The following is a 20779-nucleotide window of genomic DNA, read 5'->3' as shown; positions in this document are numbered from 1 at the left end:
ATAAAATTGTGATCATATTTCCGATGGCATGTAGCAAAAATTATGTTGATTCGTTAGATACAACAAGAGATATTCACGATCAAAAACTTATCACTCTCTCAGAGGGTAAATTTTGAAAAGGCACCCCATAGTAAAGTAAGTCGTATTCACGACAAAATAAATAACAGTCGACCATGCGTTCCCATCAAATTCTGAGAGAAGGAAACGCATGGTGCTTTATCTTAGCAGTTTCTAGTAGTAGTCGACCATGCGTTCCCATAAAGTTCTCTTAAAACGGAAACGCATGGTGCTTTGTTCTAGTAGTTTATGATGCAACTCAAGCGCAGGGCTTAGAAATCAAAGTAACGAAAAGAAGGAAATGAGTATCAACCTTTGCATAATACATACACGATCATACTTCGGGTGCAACCTAGAAAGCTACAAAGCGAGAACTTACTGTTATGTGATTCATATATGAATGGTAGTAATATATGAACGTTGCGAGTATCACACATATGCAGTTCGGTTACGGCAGTCAAGAACTAGAGCGAGTGACTGTATATAATTCGATGATTCGATAGTGTTTCATGAAATGGTCAAATCGTTTTGCACTGTTGGGTCTCGTACAACGCGGTTTTCTTTTTGCCAGCTCTGTACATTTCACTAAATACAGTGAATTTTCTTTTTTCTTTTTTATATTGGTGTCAAACAAAAGTGGCCACTGATGAAGGTTGGAATCGATTTCTTAGAAATGTTTTTCCATAAATACGTTTATTTCTTAAGGTAATTTACATAAGTTGTTCTTCGCCGTAGCATCACTTTTACATAGAATTCTTATCCTAATATAATACTAATATAGTCACATCAATTTGAGTTTAATAAAGCATATTCCTCTTATTTTTTTAAATATCATATTATTTAAACCAAACGATGAACTGCTATAAATTTTCAAATAAGCTGAAATTTTTATACATTTTGTGGTTGATTTCATAACCCACTTGGAGTTTTTTTTTATCATCACATCATTTTTAATAAAATTCTGCTATTGAATGAACTAATGGACGCAGTAGAAGTCAGAACTAAGACTCAAAAGGGTCAATTATTAAATTGAAACTTCAATTGTCTTTATGAAATGATTAAGAAGTTTCATGTAAGAAAGGTCACGAAAAAATTCCTGAAAATTATTGACTGTATTTTTCATTTAAATAGGAAATGGGATAAAAATGTTATAAAAATACATTGCTGTTTCAATGCACACATTTTCTCTCTGATTCTTTTCGTTTATTCTATAGAATTATCATCGTCACTTGGTAGCTGTTCTGATTTAAGCATTTCTGACAATATTTTCGCCGGTCCCACAATTCTGGATAAAAACCGAGCATAAGGAAAGGTAGTGAATAATGGCGGCCTCGTGTGAACAGCAACCAACAGTTCTATTGCCAATAACGCATTCACAGCAACGGCGCTGGATTCCCAAATATCCAGTCGAATTTGTAGTGTACTCGATATAGTACTTGTAAGCTTTTAAAAATGAGACTTATTACCGGCCCGAATAGCTTTTTTGTGATCTGTGTGTCTCAATTGGGTCATCTCGTGATAAAGCTTTAAATCCAAAATTACTTGGCAGAACATCCTTTTCAAAAGCTTCTATTCCAGAGCTACTATATTCCGATACTTGTTGCACTCGTTCCAATCCAAGGATTGATAATATTATCTTATTAGAACTTCCCGTTCGCATTTGATCAAAAATACGAATAAATCTTTCTCATTTACACCAGCATATCACGAAGCTCAATGATATTTGACCATATTAAACCTGTATAAACCTGGAAGCGTTCCTCTGAGAGTGAAAATCACTGAGTTAATTATGTATTCTCAGATATTTTCTGGAAAATATGGAGCTTTCTACACCATATACCGAAAAATTAAAGAGATCGATTCAGCGAATCAAGTTTTTTAATACACATGGTCGATAAATGCTTGATTTGAAATTATGCAAAGGTTATAACTCAAAAATGAAAAATAACGCTTCACTATTTTTTTATATCTGTTGTTGTTTCAAATTTTAGAATAAATAAAAAAATATACAGCGCTCTCAGTCTACAAACCATGAAAACCATCATAAAGATATTCGATTGAAGTTTTCAAACACAAAAATCCAACTTTATCTTTATTATACATTTTTCCAGAAAACTGTACACATCCCTCGATAACATATCTTTATGATAACTTTTGACACTGTAATGAAATTTTCATTCTTTCTTTCATTATTCTTTCTTTACATCCATCAGCAACACGTAAAAAACTGACACTCGCTCTAGTTCTTGACTGCCATAACCGAATTTCGTATGTGTGATACTCACGACGTTCATGTATTACTACCATTCATATATGAACCACATACCAGTAAGTTCTCGCTTTGTAGCTTTCTAGGTTGTACCCGAAGTATGATCGTGTATGTATTATGCAAAGGTTGATACTCATTTCCTTCTTTTCGTTACTTTGATTTCTAAGCCCTGCACTTGAATTGCATCATAAACTACTAGAACAAAGCACCATGCGTTTCCGTTTTAAGAGAACTTTATGGGAACGCATGGTCGACTACTACTAGAAACTGCTAAGATAAAGCACCATGCGTTTCCTTCTCTCAGAATTCGATGGGGACGCATGGTCGACTGTTATTAATTTTTTAGAAAAAATCAAACATTTTGGTCGTCCACATTTTTAAAAAATATGGAAACATACCATTTTAACATGTCCAAAAATTCTTTATTTATCACTAAAAAATCCAGGGTGGTGCAAAAATTGGAAGAGGGAAAAAATGTTTCAAAATTTTCTAGTATTTTTTAATAAAAGAAATACATCTTCGAAAATTTTGAAAAAATTGTAAAGCATCCCCATAATGCCTTAAACATGCCTGATCTTTTTCAAATTTTTCGGAGAAGCAGTTTCTTCAAAAATCAAATAAAATAAAAATCAATAGAACCACCCTAGTTCCGTCAATATGGCAGTTAAAGGGTTGAAACTTTGAGAAAATAGTTTACAGTTTATGACCTTTCGAATGTGGTATAACAATATGAATTCCCTTTGGGGGCAGATTTTACATGCTTATCCTGCTATAGCCTTTAGGAATTCCGTATGAAACGGTTATGCCGTTTTCACGATTTATGATTCAAATAAAAGATCTCATTGTCTTTAAATATACTGTGCAATTTCATCCTTATCCGACTTCCGGCTCCGAAATTATAAGGCGATGAGTGTCAAAACATTCAAATTCAAATTGATGATGCAGGGGAACGGGTATAGCGTGATGGATAAGTCGATGCCTTTCACGCTGCCCACCTAGGTTCGATTCCCAACCCCGCACATAGGTCAGAAAACTTTTCTGGCCCAAAGAAGGTGAATGACAACAATGATAAAACCTCTATAATCGAAAAAAATGACGATGCAAAACTAGTACGCGACGGTACGTGCGGCTTTGTTCCAGTCACAGCGTGTTTTGTTCAATTTCGTATAGCGTGCAGGGTTGCCATATTAAAATTTATATTTTTCAGGTGAAAAATATGTAAATTTCTAATCCTTTAATTTAATTTGTACCTACTTGTTAGTGTTATTACAAGCTCATGATAAAGATGCTTTTCAATAAAAGTGCATTCTCATAAAGAAAGTTTATACAATCACTTGAAAAATTGACCAGTGGAAATTGACCGAAATGCTAAGTGTTCTATATAATTCGACACAGTTCATCGAGCTGAGCAATGTATGTGGGTGTGTGGGTATGTGTCTAATAATACCACTCATAGAAAATATCTCGTACTCCTGTAGGTTGCTATTGAATTTCACACCGTCATTTAAAGCGACGAAGGGTAAAATTCTTCTAGATTTAGCTTAAAACTGATTCAATTTGTAGGCTATATTAGTTACTTACTGAACGAACCGACTTTGGTTATACAGGTTCCAAGTTCCTGGTTCCAGATGTACCAGAAGTAGTAGTCAAAAAGTTAAAACGTAGAAGTAGTAGTCAAAAAGTTAAAACTCAATTTTCACAGAGATGATTTGATCGATTTCCACAAACAGGCTCAGTTGCTGTTTAATTTCATTCGGGTCCGATTTTTTTAGATAGATCAAGTTGGCAAAATGATGCCGACTGTGTGACATAAACACTGAAGAATGCATTTGTGAACTACTCGAATCAATCTGAATCAATTGGTGTCAAAATAAGTGTCCGAAATTCTTTGATAAAAGTATGAAATAGATTTTCATGAGACTGTTATGAAAGAAAAGAAAGGCATTATCACACCACTAGGTGGATTAAGAAGGATTTTACAGTTTTTAATCACCATTTTCTATTCTTCTGAAACCGGATTCAGATGACCGGAATAGCCGAAGTTGATTCGTAACAAATATGACCTACAAATTGGAACAGTTTCGAACCTAGTTAAACCTAGACTTACTATCTCATGCTTTATTTCGTTTAAACCAATTAGACGAAATCTAACAAACGAAACGAATCTGCGTTTCTTTTACTTCTGCATATGTAAGTCAAGCTAAACAGCATTTAATTTATAATAATGATATCCTGAGAACTATTCGTGTGACTCATTTTCATTATGGCCGTGCTGAAACCATGCATGATTAAGGAGGGTGTCACGCGTCTGCTATTTCTGTAACTCAGTGAGTGAGCGTAGAGATGGGCATTTCGTTCCTGAGGTATTCCAGTGAATCGAATCTTTAAAAAGAGCTGATAGCTCACAGCTCTTTTTAAAAGAACCGCACTGGTAAGCAGGGATGCCAGGTTCACAGATTAATTTGTGTTTCATAGATTTTCAACCTTTTGCACAGATTTAAAAAATGGCACAGATTTTCACAGATTTCTGAAATCGATCACAGATTTTTGAAATTGATTGCAGTTTAGCACCAAAAATTACAGAGCGTTAGGAAATAGTGAGACATTTTTTTTGCTTACCAAAAAGATTCCGATCAGCTATTTTCGAAACGGGGAAACGTGCACAGATTTTGCACAGACAGGTTTTTGGCTTGATCACAGATTTTTTAAAAAATGACCTCGTATCCTTGCTGGTAAGGTGGAAGCAAGCTACAAGTTGAACGGATTTTCGGCTCTTGAAGAGTGAGTTATAAATAAGAAGAAATGTGTGCATGAGCTTTTGTTCGCTGTTCCAAATGTGTATTTATCCTTCTTTAGCAGATTGAATGAGCCGTTGTCAATAAGAAATCTTACCTCTCACTCAGTAGGCTAAGGTACATTCAGGGATGCCACTTTTGCAGAAAGAAAAACGGAGTAAGGAAAACGGCGCAAAAAAACGGCGCTCGAAACAAACCTTCAGTTCAATTTTAATGAGCTGATGAGCTGATACATTGAATCGATTCCCTTTAGTGAGCTGATCGGTTCGGAGCTGCTCACCGGTATGAGCTGCTTCGCACGTCTCTAAGTGAGCGTCGCACGATCAATATATCATCTTAAAAAACGTGTTGCTTCGCGATAACTCAATTTATTTACACGTTTAGAAATGACATCTCTTCGTAAAGGTTTGTACTTTTGCAATACATTTTCATATATTGATTGGAAAACATTTTTCCTTTTTTTTAATGTGTGTTGAACTTTTGATAATTTTTCGGATTTTCAATACACCGAAACCTCCATTTACGAACTAAACGCGGGTTCGTAAAAAGAGGTAGTTCGTAAAAAAAGTTTACGTTATTTGGAATTTACTTCGTAAAAAAAGTTTTGTGTGATTAATGTGGAAACCGCGCATCATATGGTTATTTTCGGAACGGATGTGAAGAGTAAGTGCAAGAAAATGATGTTTGGGCTCGTTCCAAAATCCAAGATGGCGGCTTCCGGTTTATTGAGATTGCCTAAAACCCCTAACAATATGGGTATCTTCGGAACGGAATTGATGAGTAGATGTTGGAAAACGATGTTTGAGGTGGTTCTTAGATCCAAGATGGTAACTTCCGATTTGTTGATATTCCTTGAAACCCCCTACAATATGGGTACATTCGGAAAGAGATTTAAAAGTAGACGTCGGAAAATTAAATTTGAGATGGTTTTGAAATGCAAAACAGTGACTTCCGGGTTATTAGTATCTTTTGAAAGTTTTTGCCATTTTCCTTTAACTTGGTATTCCTTTAAAACACTATACCGTTCCGAAAATATCCATATTGTAAGGGTTTTCAAGGAATAGCAACATATCGGAAGTCGCCATCTTGAATTTCAAAACTACCTCAAACATCGTTTTCTGACATCTACTCATCAATTCCGTTCCGAAAATACCCATATTCATATCAACAAACCGGAAGTCGCCATCTTGGATTTCAGAACCACTTCAAACATTATTTTCCGACATCTGCTCATCAATTCCTTTCCGAAAATACCCATATTGTAAGGGTTTTCGAGGAATATCAATCAACCGGAAGTCGCGATGTTGGATTTCCAAAATACCTCAAACATCATTTTCCGGAATCTACTCTTTAAACCCGTTCCAAAAATACCCATATTGTAGTAGTTTACATGGAGTCGAAAATCATTTTCGATGAATGACAAAACCTCTTTTTACGAAGTAGGTTCGTAAAAAAGATTACGTTATTTGGGATTTGGTTCGTAAAAAGAGGTACGTAAAAAGAGGTAACGCGCACTTTGTAGTAGATACTTAGGTAATAGAGGTAGATTCTACGTAGATAAATCCAAAAAAAAATGTTTAAAATAAAGTGAAAATATTTAAAAAAATATTTTTTTTGCACTGTTTATGTCTTCAGCAAAAATGAAAAAAAAAATTTTTTTGTGAAAAAAAAATATTTTTATTCGAAATTGGTCCTACCCCCTTAACAAAAATTAAGGTGCCACTTTCAAAAGAAGCGTAATATAATCTTGTAAAACTTCTTCGAAAACATGTTAGCTCTTAAAAATCAGTGAAAGTCAGTACAGACTTTTGACCGTCTTTTTCCAGTTTTGGACCACTGTACCTCGGTTAAAAAGTCTGTTTTCACAGTGATTGAATAGCTTTTTTATATGAGAAAGACAAGAAAGGCGTATTCTCATGAAATAATTTTTTTCTCGATTTAATTCCTCATATATTTCGAGTATGACTGGATTTAGGAAGTCACTGAGATACATTTATTCCTATAAAACAACGTTTTTCGAAAACTGTTAAAGCGTTTTTCCTCGGCAAACTTTTTTATTTATCATCTTTCCAACTTTATAAAACATACTTCTTTTGTGAATTTAAAAAAAACGTGCGGTGAAAAAACTGAGAATTTTGAAAAATAAATTTTATTTTCGATTTCACGAAAAATCGGTAGATTTTGTTTTCTATGCCAATATTTTTTTGTAGAAGCTATAGATTTCTAGTTATAATTGTTTGAAAAAATGTGGTTTTAACATACGCCCTTTCCAAAAATTATCTTGAGTGAAAAAGCTCTCTAAACTAGTGAAAAATACTTCATATGCTACACCGATGTAAAGTTTCATTTCTGGACGATTTGGCGTGGAATTGCTCAATATTGGTAAATTGTTCCAGTTGACACTTCGTTATTTTTCAATTCACACTAACCAATTAAACACCAAAATGTGGGGTTTGAGTAAAGGTTCCATCTCTCCATCTCCATTTGAATTAAGAGCTGTCCAGCCGTGCACAATAGATGGTTTGCCATGCTAGAAACGTGTACCAAGTTCGATCTAATAAAAAAAAACTATTCTGCTTTTCCCACTTTTTCGGCTGTTGATTTCCGGAATTGCTCTCTTGTTTTTTTTGTTTATCCTGTCGGCGCATAATTATTTCCAATGGCGAAGATCATTTCAGCGGAATATGAGCATTGGGCACGAGAACCATTACTCAATCGAATCACGGTAATAAATCGACATTAAGGCTGTCTGCGGGTCTATCGAGTGGAAAACACGCTAGACCTCATTGTATGCATATTAATAATTCGGAAGATTGCACATTTTATGAAATGCTCAGCACCGGACCAACCGACCGCACATTATAGCTGTAGCTCGTGATATCGATATCACTTCAATGCACCACTTCCTTCCCAAGCAAACCGGCAGCTGACTGCATATTTTTTGTGTTCAAACTTCAATTAGTGTACGACCGCGAAGAAACTGCTCACTTTTTGCCTGAAACGCTGCAACCGCTCGTTGTGTTCTCAATCGAAGTTTTATTTAATTGGGATTGATATTTATTTCTAATTTTTCTAAGATTTATTTTTCAGCAATTTATTGTAGATTTTCACTTTAAATCCGTAGTGAACGAAGCTGAAAGATGAAAACCGTCGAACCGTTCCCAGTGTATTTTTGTTTTTGTTTGTTTGTATCGAGCATTTCCAAACCATTCAAACCAAACATTGACCCATTGCCAACCGGGACGCCAGTGTGTACGGAATGCGCCAGAGCGGAAACAAGCAACGAAAGGACGTGTTTTGCTTTAATTAGGATTCTATTTGAATATTACCCTTCGGCAGCAATGCGGACCCGGAGACCGGAGACCGGAGACCGAAGGTTCGTGCGTGCCGAAGGGGGATTTTTTTATGACCACACGGTGGCTTCCGGTGAGAATTTCGTCTCACGCCGCGCCTAACGGGATGATGAAGCCACCGGTCGGTTCGGAGCCGACACGGAACGGATTCCGAACTGGGGAAACATTTTCCGGAATTTTTATACCACCAAAAACGTGAGCGAGATGCGAATGGTAGCCCCGCCGAACCCGGAACGCGTATCAACGCAGGATACGCAACATGACCTTTTTGTTTTGTCAGTGAAGATGTCAGCACGTGTGAGGAACTAGGACCCGGGAAGAAGAAGGACAAATTGGGGGCCAATAAAAAGTTTTGATGACACTAGCTTGAAGTATAAAAACGTATGGGTTTTAGTGTTGGATCGTAATTATCATTTTGTTTACGCCTGTCTGCGTCGAGGAAAAACCAAGGCGCGAAATCGTAAATCTCCTGTGCCAAAAGCGCTAAAGAGTACGTTGCGATGTTGCATTTTATTAGGTCACATCTTTTGCAATTTGGTAATGGCTAGAAATGCCTGCAATGCTGGATCCTGTAATGAAGCAGATCCTTAATCACAACTTTTTATCGACCGAAGTTTGTACGCACATTGAATTATTTACGTTTTATATCTACACAAACGGGCTGTTTTTTTTTCAATGAACTTAGAGAAATGGAGACGGAAGTTTCTTAAATTAAATCTGCTCTCCAAACATTCCCCATAGATTATCCTTTTCGGTGCGAACACTTCATGAAGATAAAAGTCACTTGCGTGTCTAAGTAGAAACATCTGCCAAGCAAAAGTTTACGGCAGATACGACCGAAAAAATAAAACATCTCCTCTTCATCCAACCAAGGACTTTCGAATGAATAACCGCTTACCGCAACACTTCCCCGTTCGTTCCAGCGGCTCCGTACTCGACACGAGAATGCCACCGATCTAATCCGCCCGGAAAGAGTCGAATACCGAGATGGATGCCCGGTTGGTATCTTGGAAATGGAAATTGTTGATTGTTTCCACCCACCGCCAGATTCCTATCGTTGTTTCCGAAGTGACGGAGACGGCCAGAAACCAGGTAGCAACGGAACCACCAACGGACAGAAACAGGCAGGTGGAATGTTCGTACTGCCAATCCGAAACGACGGCGAGCCTTCCTGGCCAGTGACGGAATGTTGCCGGTTGCCACTACGATAGTGTGTAGCCACGATAGGAAGCACGTGAAAAAGAGTCGAACATACTGTTGAATTGAAATAAAAAAAAATACCTCAAACAATATAGAACAGTGCCATCAACGACGATTGATGCCATGAATGAGCGCTATTTTTCAAATATCAATACAGAAAAAAAACATAGAACAGGTGTGCTTTCATGTCCCGAAAATGATCCGCACGATTCGTCCGTTCATATCAAACAAAGGGAACGGATCCGGATCGTCGATAACCAACAAAACAAAGCGGAACAAGGTCGTAGATTTTTTCTTCAGAAATAGCATAGGAATTTTAAAATGTTGATTAAAGCCGTTTTGTATGTTTCATCAACAGGCGGATGGATTGATATTCTATCAAATGTTATTCCATCTAAATGAAATCACGCTTTATTTGACTAGATGCTCTCTAGAGGGTTGCTCAATAAGTTTTAAGAAGTGGACGAGATTTCAATACATCCAGTCAGGCATCAGCATCGTCCTGGTGAGTGCTTTAAATGGTATGCGTGCTCAGAACACTTAGTCATTTGAGTCTATTTGTGCTATTTGAAGTGATTAGCCAAATTCGGCTTATTCGGAAAAAAAAAATGCAATTACCCCGGGAAATTTTTGTCGTGAATACTTTACGATTTACTTTAAGGGGCGGGTAGGGTCTAACACTTTTAAAAGATCATTTATTATTTTCTTTATATTTTCTTATAGTAAAACATTTGAAGAATTTTCTGTGAAATTCTCATTGGAACGAAACTCTGGAAGTTATAGTCCTTTATCTATGGCTATCTAATTCTACGAAGAAGCAAGAGCTTCTACTTCGATTCACTTCAAAACTTGACAAAACATTCTTGAAATGTTTCGTTATGATAAATTATAGAAGAAAAAATATGATTTTTTGAAAATGTTAGACCCTACGGGCTCCCTAGAGTAATTAATTGTTTCCATTGATTCTATAGACAAAAACCTTTAAACGCGTTTTCTCGAAAGCAGATTTTGAAAGTCCGTATCCATCGTCATTCAATAATTACTGAATCAATTTTTTTTTAATTTTACACACACTTTCTACATATGAAAAACCAGACCCCAACGTATTCCCTTTCGTAGTTTGTTACTATGAGGAGGTTTTCCAGTTACAAAAAGGCGTTTTTTTTTTGTGAAAAATCGTAGTTTTCACTTGAACAACCACCAAAAATTCACAAAAATCAAACAGAAACGTTGGGATCTAGAAAAACATCTACTCTATCTATGCTACTTTGATTTGTTGATTTCGGATTAGTCTGCGCTGAGAGGCAGTGGACACCGCAAATCATAATTTTTAAGATGCGTCTTCAAAAATATCTCTTCACCGACTTATTTTTCAATATCGAAGTTTTTAAGTTTTTCTTCACTATCTTTGATGCTTCTGGATTAGAAAACGGGAAACTATTATTGCCGAGTCAAGTACTCTAGTTCCCAACCGAAAGCCGGATCCAGCTGAAATGTTCTAGAAAATTTTTAATAATCTCAGTTTGTGGAAATTGGTCAAGCCATTTCCGATATAATCGAGTGCATATTTTATACTTAATTTTCTAATATTACCCTATAACTCCGGAACCGGAAGTCGGGTTTCAATAGCAGACTATGAGGCCATAAGACCTTTCATTTGAATCTAAGTTTGTGAAAATCGGATCAGCCATCTCCAAAAGAAGTGAGTGCATATTTTTGTTACACTGATATTTGCACAGTTCATCGAACTGAATCGAATAGTATATGACATTTGAATGAGTAATATCGTTCTTTTTCTATATTTTTGTAAATTTAGATAGATAAAAATTTATATAGATTTATAGGCACACAAAAGCACTGTGTGTAAAATGTTGAACGAGCAGCCAGACGAGCTCTTGCAGATGTCGCGGTGATCGACACTGTTTTGGGTGTTGATTTCACATCGTACTAGTTTTTGACCTAGGACTACGTCTTTGTTTTCTACACAGGGGTGCGAATTCAAAGTACGAAAACTAACCTTTTTTTTAAACTTTAATGAAGACGCATGGTTGGTTTTAAAGGTGTTACGAGATAAATTGAAATTAAATTCATTGGAGCAAGTATTGAATACCCGACGCTTACTCGAAAACGGTTCAAAAGCACGAGGAATTCTGAGAAAGGATTTAAACTGGAAATTACACCGATAAAAGTAAAAACTTAGCTGTTGTAGGAGATCTGAACAATCAATTCCAATGAGTGTAGAGCGAACTAGAGTGCAATATAATGATTTCAGGTAGTATATGAATTAAGTTTTAGGTTATATATGCCTTTGAGAGGGCATGTTCCATGTGATCTTTGAAACTAAGTTTTGAATCCAATAACACTCCTAGATCCTTGATTGATGTCTCCCGTTTTAGTGCCGCTAGCAAAATAGTGTAATCATCAGACAAGAGAATAACGGAGGCGTTCGGTTCCATTCTGTTAACATTGCGCCAGTTAGAAAATACATCCAAATGTTTCAGCTCGACATCGTTAGCACATGATATCTGCATACATTTATATCACTTAGATATAGTACAAATATGAACGGTCCTAGATGGCTTTCCTGAGAAATGCCGGAGCTCACGATGAATTATGAAGGAACGCAGTCGCCAATTTTCACGATCATACTACGACCAGTCAGATATGATTCAATCCAGGTGGGGAAGGTTTCGCTGAACCCAAGCCTGTCAAGCTTTGCAATTGCAATTTGATGGTTAATCTTGTCGAAAGCAGCAGTGGAACTCTAGTTCCAAAACCAGAGATCGAATCCAGATAAAATGTTCTAGAAAAGTTTAAATAATTTCATGACCTTTGAACTGATATTCAAAGTTCGTGAACATCGGTTAGGAAACTTCCGAGAAATTGAGGGCACCTTTTATACTTAATTTTCACATATTACCCTATAACTCAGGAACCTGAATTCGGATTCTAATGAAACTTAATAGCGAACTGCGAGACCATAAGACCTTTCGTTTGAATCTAAGTTTGTGAAAATCGGTTCAGCAATCTACGAGAAAAAGTAGTGCATATTGTTGTTCCATACATTGTTCTATTGTTCAAATGGTATATAACATTTGGCTCTCCGGGCCTCGGTTGAAAATTCGGCTTTCACAGTCATTGCATAGCATTTCTATATCAGGAAGACCAAAATAAATTAAAGATGAAGTTTTCTAAAATGTTTGGTATGAACGAGCATTAAGGTGATATTCAGTGTTAAATTAAGGCACGCAAAATTCCAAACACATGAAATGAACAAATAATCGCACAGTGCATGACAGGCAAAACCGACACATAGCAATATGGGATATTTTAAGTGCTTGAAGGGTTCGCTAATAAAATAATACGATTTCTATGAATTTATTGAGTAAAGTCGCGTTTTGACTTCTTCTATAGAATGGTATTAGAATTGCTGATGAAACCGACTTTCGAACGGAGCCTCGGAGACCCATAGTGTTATTATACCATTCGACGAGATCGGTAGATATCTGTGTGTGTATGTGTGTGTACACTTTTCGAAGATATTTTTACCGCTCAATTTTCTTTGAGATGGCAGAACCGATCTTAACAAACTTAGGTTCGTTCGAAGGCTACTATTGGGCCATTCATCAAGTTCGACAAAACACGTTGATTTTTATCGCTCTTATATATAAGGGTGCCAATATTTTCTGATCACCTCTAATTTCGTAAAGCGCTATTGTTCAAAAGTTTCAGCACCTCGAAAAAAGGCCTCATGCAAAATTTGAGCTATATCGGACATGGGTAAGGGGTGCTGCCCAGCGGTTAAATTTTGAAATTTTTTGTTGATGTCAAAAATCTTAAAATTGCATGAAACGTCGAGATTTAGTGTTATCTAAAAAAAACTTTTCGAAAGAATCGACTTTCGGGGACTTAGAAAAATTTTAATATTTTTTCTATGTCCCAGAAAATCGATTGAAAAAACAATTTTTTTTTCAAGATGACACTAAATCTCGACGTTTCATGCAATTCTAAGGCTTTTGGCATAAATTTTTTTTTCGATTTCGGAAATTTCGTGTACTTCCCTATGGTAATTTTTCAAGATCTATGAAAATTCCACTAGGTGGATTAAGAAGGGTTTTTACCTTTTATTATATATATAAAAAATAGGTATAGAATTCGCTCAAACTCTCGAAAAACTTTCCGAGGCCCGGAGGGCCGAATGTCATATACCAAACGATTCAGCTCGACGAACTGAGCAAATGTCTGTCTGTGTGTGTGTGTGTTGTCAACTAAGAGGTCGAGATCTCAGAGATAGCTGGACCGATTTTGATCAAACTAGTCGCAAATGAAAGGTCTCCCCGTCACCCAAAACGCTACTGAATGGTTTTGAGATAGGATGTTTACTTTTTGAGTTATAGGGAGATTTGAAAACAGAATATGTTTTTAGACTTAGATTCCGCACGGTAATAGCTATCCAACAAGCCATAGTTTGTTAAAATCCGTCCATTTTTAACGGAGATATCAATATTTTTGTGTAAACGACTTTTTCCCTTATTCCAGCAGTACAAGTTTTGAGCACTGTATGACAAAGAAATGCTTGGGAGCAACGGAAAACACGATTTTTATACTGTGACATACAATTGTTTCTAAGTGCCCAAAACACAATTTGCCTTGGACCGATTTTAGCACGGTTCATTTTTGGTAACATAATCGTTCGAATATGGCATTTATAAACCAGATGATATCAGCATTTTCGAGTTGAAAGTAATTCCATAATTATATTGATTTAAACTACTTACTGCTGTAAAGCTGGAAGAACATAACTTCCATATACCATACGACTCAGTTCGTCGAAATCAGCAAATGCGTGTGTGACAAATAATTTCAATCAATTTTTTCGGAGATGGCTAAACCGTTTTCTACAAACTCAGATTCATATGAAAACTAGTATACTTCCAAATTTGGATCCGACTTCTGATTTCGGAACCACTGGATGACATGTGAAACGAAATTAAAATAATGCAATTCATTTTTATCGTAGATGGCTGAACCGATCTAAGATTCAAATGAAATCTAAGAATCATCTATGATTCAAATGAGAGGTCTTAAAATCCTATAAAACCTCTTACTTTTTAGTCAGATCCGACTTCTGGTTTAGAAAATGCAGGGTGATTAGTATAAAAATGTCCATTTCACATAAATTAATCAGGTTTATCGGGTTTGCAAATTTGGATAGTCGATTACCAAATAAATTTATTTCAGTTTAAGCGGTATTCTTTTTTGGATTCGGAATGTACCCCCAAATTTTAATTCGCACTACAATTTCTCAAAGATGTCTACACACTCCTCAGGTGAATTTATCTGATTTCGGCTACACCGATCTTAGAACTCCGGATCCAGTTTCGAATCGTTTCTCAAAGTTTCAAATTTTTTCAAAAAGGCCAAATCGAACTTCAAAAACAAAAATTCAAATTAAAGGACTTAAGGTCCCATACAAAATTGGTGAATTTTATTCGATTCTGGAATTACAGATGATGAATTTTTAAAATTCATACCGATATAGAAGATGTAAATTGTTTGGCGTATTAATTTATGGCCATTCGAATCATTTTGGGTTATGCTAGTTCCTGAATACCAGCTCTGGAAGTACCATAAATAATGACGAAAAACTCTAAAGTGGAACTTACTTCGACATCTCATGGAATGTTCAATCGAATGTCACACGTTAAGATTGAAATTCGATACGATTTGCAGATTCGAAATTACAGGGTAATGAGTGATTAAAATCTCAATTTTCCGTTTGAAACGACGATAATTAAAATAATGTCATGAGAACTAAAACACCTAAGAATATCCATGCAAAAAAACATGCGAATTGATAAAAAAAGGTATCATCTCACTGCTAGGTGGATTAATCACGTTTTTCAGATTAACATCACTCTTCTCATACAAATGGGCAACGCAAATGTCAAGCGCTTGGTTTGAGAAATGATTCGGAGTATGTGACATAAACACTGAAGCGGCCCTTACTCGAGAATTATTAATGTCATTTTTAATGATCACTAAGTAATGATATTCCAAATATGCATGGAGAACTTGTCATAACTGCACCTTACACGTTCATTAAAAGGACATTATTTTTTAGTAATGACACCTTCAATGATCGTGTAAGGTCCGCTTATGATGATAGCAAGCGCATGGCTTTGGTTTTACCAAAGACAAATAATATGACATGATGCTGCCGAAGAAAAACTGAAATAATTTAGATTCAAGGTATAGTTCTTCCGGTACCTTATAAAATGCCTGCACTCACCACTTGGCGGCGCGCAAGAATGATTGCATTGACATTGAGGTCATCCGATTCGCCGAGGTGTACCATGCAAAACTAAATTGAAAATAGTTTCCTCCACAGTACCAATTTCCACATTTCGGCATTCTTGTTGTATCGCTCATCATACTATATTTCGTTAGATACTAGGATCTAGAGCCATCGTTAATTTATAACGAAATGTAGTGATTCAGTGATGTAGTGATTCATTCAATTAAACCTGGAAAATCTGCTCTGACATCACTTTTAATGAATTCAGTATCTGTATTATCAGAATCTCAATCATATATTAACATTTTAATTTTGCTTTGGTCTCACAGTTTGACGTTTACATCGTAAACAACTGGTAGGATTTTCAGAGCTGCCAGTTTAACGGAGGACCGTGATGTGAATCCGAGAAAAGTTGTCAGTGTCAAGTCTATAATTAGTTTGTGGTTTTACTTCGCTTGCCAGAACAAAGCTCATTTCACTAACACAATAACGCTTTGTTTGCTTCATCTGTTTCTGTCTCATTGTCTCTCAAGTAATCATCGATTAGCATGGAATTCATGAACAAATTTAACCAGTTTTCGTGAAATATGCCAGTAATTTTTTTTATGTTTTCTACCTGACGGTGTGCGCGAAGCCTAACATGTACATAATTATATCAAAACGCCTCGGGTCAGAGTGTCAGCATAAAAGAAATCAGATTTCACGATAGAACACGGAAGAAGTCGCGGCAGTGAGTGAAAGTGTAATGTAGAAAAAAAAGATGCCGTCGTAATCGTAGCCGAGAGCGTGACCTTTTTCTCGCGAGTGGAGATAATATTACAACTTTCCCCTCACACATTCTCTGACACATGACCCTCGAGGCGCAACGTCTAGGCAGTGGAAACGTTTGTCACCGAGACATTCCGCTTACACTGAGCTGGCCCTATCTTCATCAGTTTAAGAAAAAGAACCAACTTTTTTTAAATTTTCTACCATCAACCGGAAAGGAAACGCAGATAACAGTTGTCCAGTTTCAGTCATCCAGGAGCAGTTTGGTCTTGTCAAAGCGCATGATTGTATTTTTTTCCCAGTTTCAGCTCTAATTCCGTTCCGTGTTAAACAACGTCTCATATCTTTCTCAGTAGGCAATGCAAATCTTTTTGACATTTATCCCATCTACACGTGTGCGACCAAAAGTTTTCCCGAACTGACGGAGATTCTCCAGTGATGACTCGATGACGGTGTGAAGGAGCATTTCGCAAATTATTTGAAAATGTGTCAATCATGTTCAGGTGTTCGGTCGCGTTTCGGGGTTCTGATTTATCGCAATTATTCCGCAGGGTAAACATACAGATCCCTTCCTTTTTTTTGATGTTGCTACCTTCCAATGTGGCAGACTACCTGAAGTATGATTTTATCGGCTCAAAGCTTCCAGTCAACCAGCAAATATGATGGCACCGAGCACGGGATGAGTGTATCATTTCGGTTAAACTCAATTTATTGCTTTATCAAGAAATCCGACACAGAGCAGAGCAGATGTCGAAAATGATAACTGTATTTAATGGAAATCTGATTGCTGCCCCGTGTGCTACCGAAAGGGAAGAAGGGGGGGTTGCATGGCTCCCGAAGCAGCCGGCTGCCGGTTTCATAAATTTTCGCCTGGAATCAAATTTTCGTCCGACAGGAGAGCAAACATACACGAATGTCGATTTTATCTGCGAACAGAATTTATTTATGTTCCGGTGATCGACTGCCGGGATTGTGGAATGTGAGCTACTGCTGCTTCTGCTGCTTCAAATAAGGTTCGATTCACGCTCGAATGGGTTTTCTCGAAGGCAAGAGGGTAGAACGCAATTTCGGATATCTCCTGCGGGAAAGAGAAGCTCTTGCGAAAAATTGTCTTGTGCTGAGTCTTATTTCGCCACAATGGCAATGTTGAAACCGAGGAGGGAGGGATAAATTTTTTTCTTCTCGCTTGCTTCGAAAACGTCGAAACTGCATTTTTGAGCTATGTATCATTTCACTTGCTCTAGGGCTCGATATCATCCAAGTACGGATTCTGCTTGCTCATGTACTTGATGGGAATTAATGATTCCTTCCATACAGCATGCAACAGAGAAACTTAGTCGTTCGAAAGCGGTACGATTAATAGAATATGACTAGATTATTCGACATGAATCAATCATTGAGAATAAAATGCACCGAATTAGCTTAGTGACATGAAGCTAATTTCAACCAAAATTGAGTTATCGCATTGTGCTGCATCAACAAAATAGTAATAGTAATAGAACAGTTTGAAGTTTTGAACACAATTCATCCTGTAGTTCCGGAACTGGAAGTAGGACCCGGATGAAATGCAACAGCAGTACATAGAGCCATAAGACCTATCATTTGAAACTGGAAATTTTAAATTCAACCCAAGTAGCAAACATTGTGCTAGCATTGTATTTCTTCACTCTTCTCGCTACGATTGCGGGATTGAAAAAGCGCAGTTTTCTTGTAAGAAGTGCAACAAGTTTCTTGAAATGAATGTTTCATAGCAGTAATATTTGTTAAGTAGAAACCGACAATGAACCTACTCAAATGAACTTATTGTAAAAGCAGCTAAATAAACCGATATGGAACTTAACCCTTTTATGTTTTTGATTTGATTTTCACATTTGTTACAAAAACATGTAAAATCATTTGTCAAACATATCTAAACATGAATAACCGTTCTGTAGCATTTGTGAAACATATCAATTTTAACAAGTTTTTATTGCAACTTGAATGCCCTTGTCATCACTGTAAAAAATGGAAAGAGCTCCATTTTGAAGTTTTTGAGCTAGTGCGTCCAGAACCAGAAGCTGGAGTTGTTTTACCAGCAACTGACATAACAGTTTTCAGACAAATTTAGAAGCAAATTTTCTTATTTTCACTCGAAAGACTAACAGAATGATGAAGGTTTTTGACCAGTGGCGTCTCGTGACAAAATTTACGGGTTGTGTATCGCTTGTATGGTATGATATCAGAACCGTGTCGACGTTGAAACTGAGACAGCAATTTGTTTTCAACTGCCATAAGCATAAGCCAATGAAGCCTCTCCTGAATGAGTGCATACAAGTTCTCACAGAGCCAATTTGACCTGTTGTGCAGTTCACGAGGTGTTCATGAGGACGAGATGCCACTGTTTTTGACTACTATTTCCGAAACTTTCGGACGCGGGTACTAAGACCCGTTATCGCCTAAATTAATTCCCATGGTCAACAACTAACATAGCGTACGCCACAGAGGTTTTCTGTGGTTAGCGCAGACGGTTTTTTTCGTTTTTAGGTTGTTATGTTAAACTGACATCGAAGCAAGAGTAGCAACGTGCCAAAATTTTGCTCGCCCATCACGAAAATCCAAACTACTCCTACGCAAAATAGTTGAACACGCTCTTGAAATGAATATTATTTTGCTCAGTACCATGGAAGTATTCAAAATAAAAGTATGTGAGAACTTTCACTTGAGTCATGGTAAATTTTGTAAACATCAGTTCAGCCATCTGCGAGAATGTGGAGTGATATTTCGTGACTTCAGTGAGTGATATTCTTTGAAAAGTTCTCTTCCGGTAGCAATATTGAATATAGAAATTTTTACGATCCTATACCCTGTAATCAAACTTCGTTAGCGCGACAGACCGACATGATTTGCTTATCGCACGATTTGCAGCTATTCCATTCTTGCAACTCGACAGTTCTGCTGCTAGCTTGCGATATTTTGGATGAAGAAATCGGAATTTCGCTTGAAACAGATGGCCTCTGTTCGACAATTTTGCGACATTTGACGTTCGATTACAATCCCTCCGGATTCAGTTTTCCTGGCGGATTCAGTCTTCCAAACGTTATTTTTATTGCATTAATAACAGTTAGTTTAGCCACATTAATTAATGCCGACGACTTTGCGTGAGAGTAGTTTGGATTTTCGCGATGGGCGAGCAAAATTTTGACACGTTGCTACACTTGCTTCAATGCCATTTCAACATCTGAGAAGCAAATGTCAAAACTAATCGATAGACATGATGTTTGATGAGTAAGAAAGCGACAATCTGAGGGAATCTGAGCATTTGAGACAACTTGCAATTGCAACGCAATCAATTGAATTAAGACCAAGGTTGAGCTTCACAAAGTTCTCCGGATCTTATTCAACGCCAGGCTGAAGAATCTGCAGGAATAATGCGCACATTTTCAATTCTCTCAGAAGATAATTGGAGATCATTTTTAACAAATAAATCGGTTCAATCATGAAGTCAAAGTTATTCAACGTTTGCCCCAAAGAATTTGCGATGCAAATCTAAAATACTGACGGTATTAGCTACTACATGGAATGAGGAAGTCCCGGACCTAACAAAGCTATAGTCGATTTCTCACCGTGAAAATGTTTTATCGTGAATACGACTTACTTTACTATGGGGCGCCCTTTCGAAATTTACCCTCTGAGAGAGTGATAAGTTTTTTATCATAAATATCTCAATATAATGCCATCGAAAATATAATCATCAATTCATGATAGAATTTTTTCAGTTTTATCGCCTAATCACAAATATTTCAAAATTCAAGTTTTCTGAAAGGTATCAAAGAAATAAAAATTCATGACGCCTATCTCATACCTAGGAAGGTATAAACGGTTAAAACTTGATATACTTTGTTCAATCTAGCCTGCGCAGTTGATTGAGCAGGAAGTAAAGAAAGTGCATCATTCCGGTTGGTTCAGGTCTTAGTTCCAGTATCAAGAATTCAGTTCAGTAATGAATCAATTGCGAGACGTTCTCAGAGCCAGTTTCCTTTCAAAGAAGATCGATTGCGTC

The 20779-nt window shown here is 36.8% G+C and overlaps 1 protein-coding gene across 2 annotated transcripts in view; it reads left to right on the top strand.

Annotated features, from left to right (window-relative positions):
* LOC131437740 (hemicentin-1) overlaps window positions 1-20779 on the top strand; it is a 531827-nt gene that overhangs the window by 8731 nt on the left and 502317 nt on the right. The gene's annotated exons all lie outside the window — the stretch shown is intronic.

This window comes from Malaya genurostris, chromosome 1 (assembly GCF_030247185.1).
Source record: "Malaya genurostris strain Urasoe2022 chromosome 1, Malgen_1.1, whole genome shotgun sequence".
NCBI lineage: Eukaryota > Metazoa > Arthropoda > Insecta > Diptera > Culicidae > Malaya > Malaya genurostris.
The sequence above is the reverse complement of the archived record's forward strand: the minus strand, read 5'-3'. Positions and strand labels throughout refer to the sequence as shown.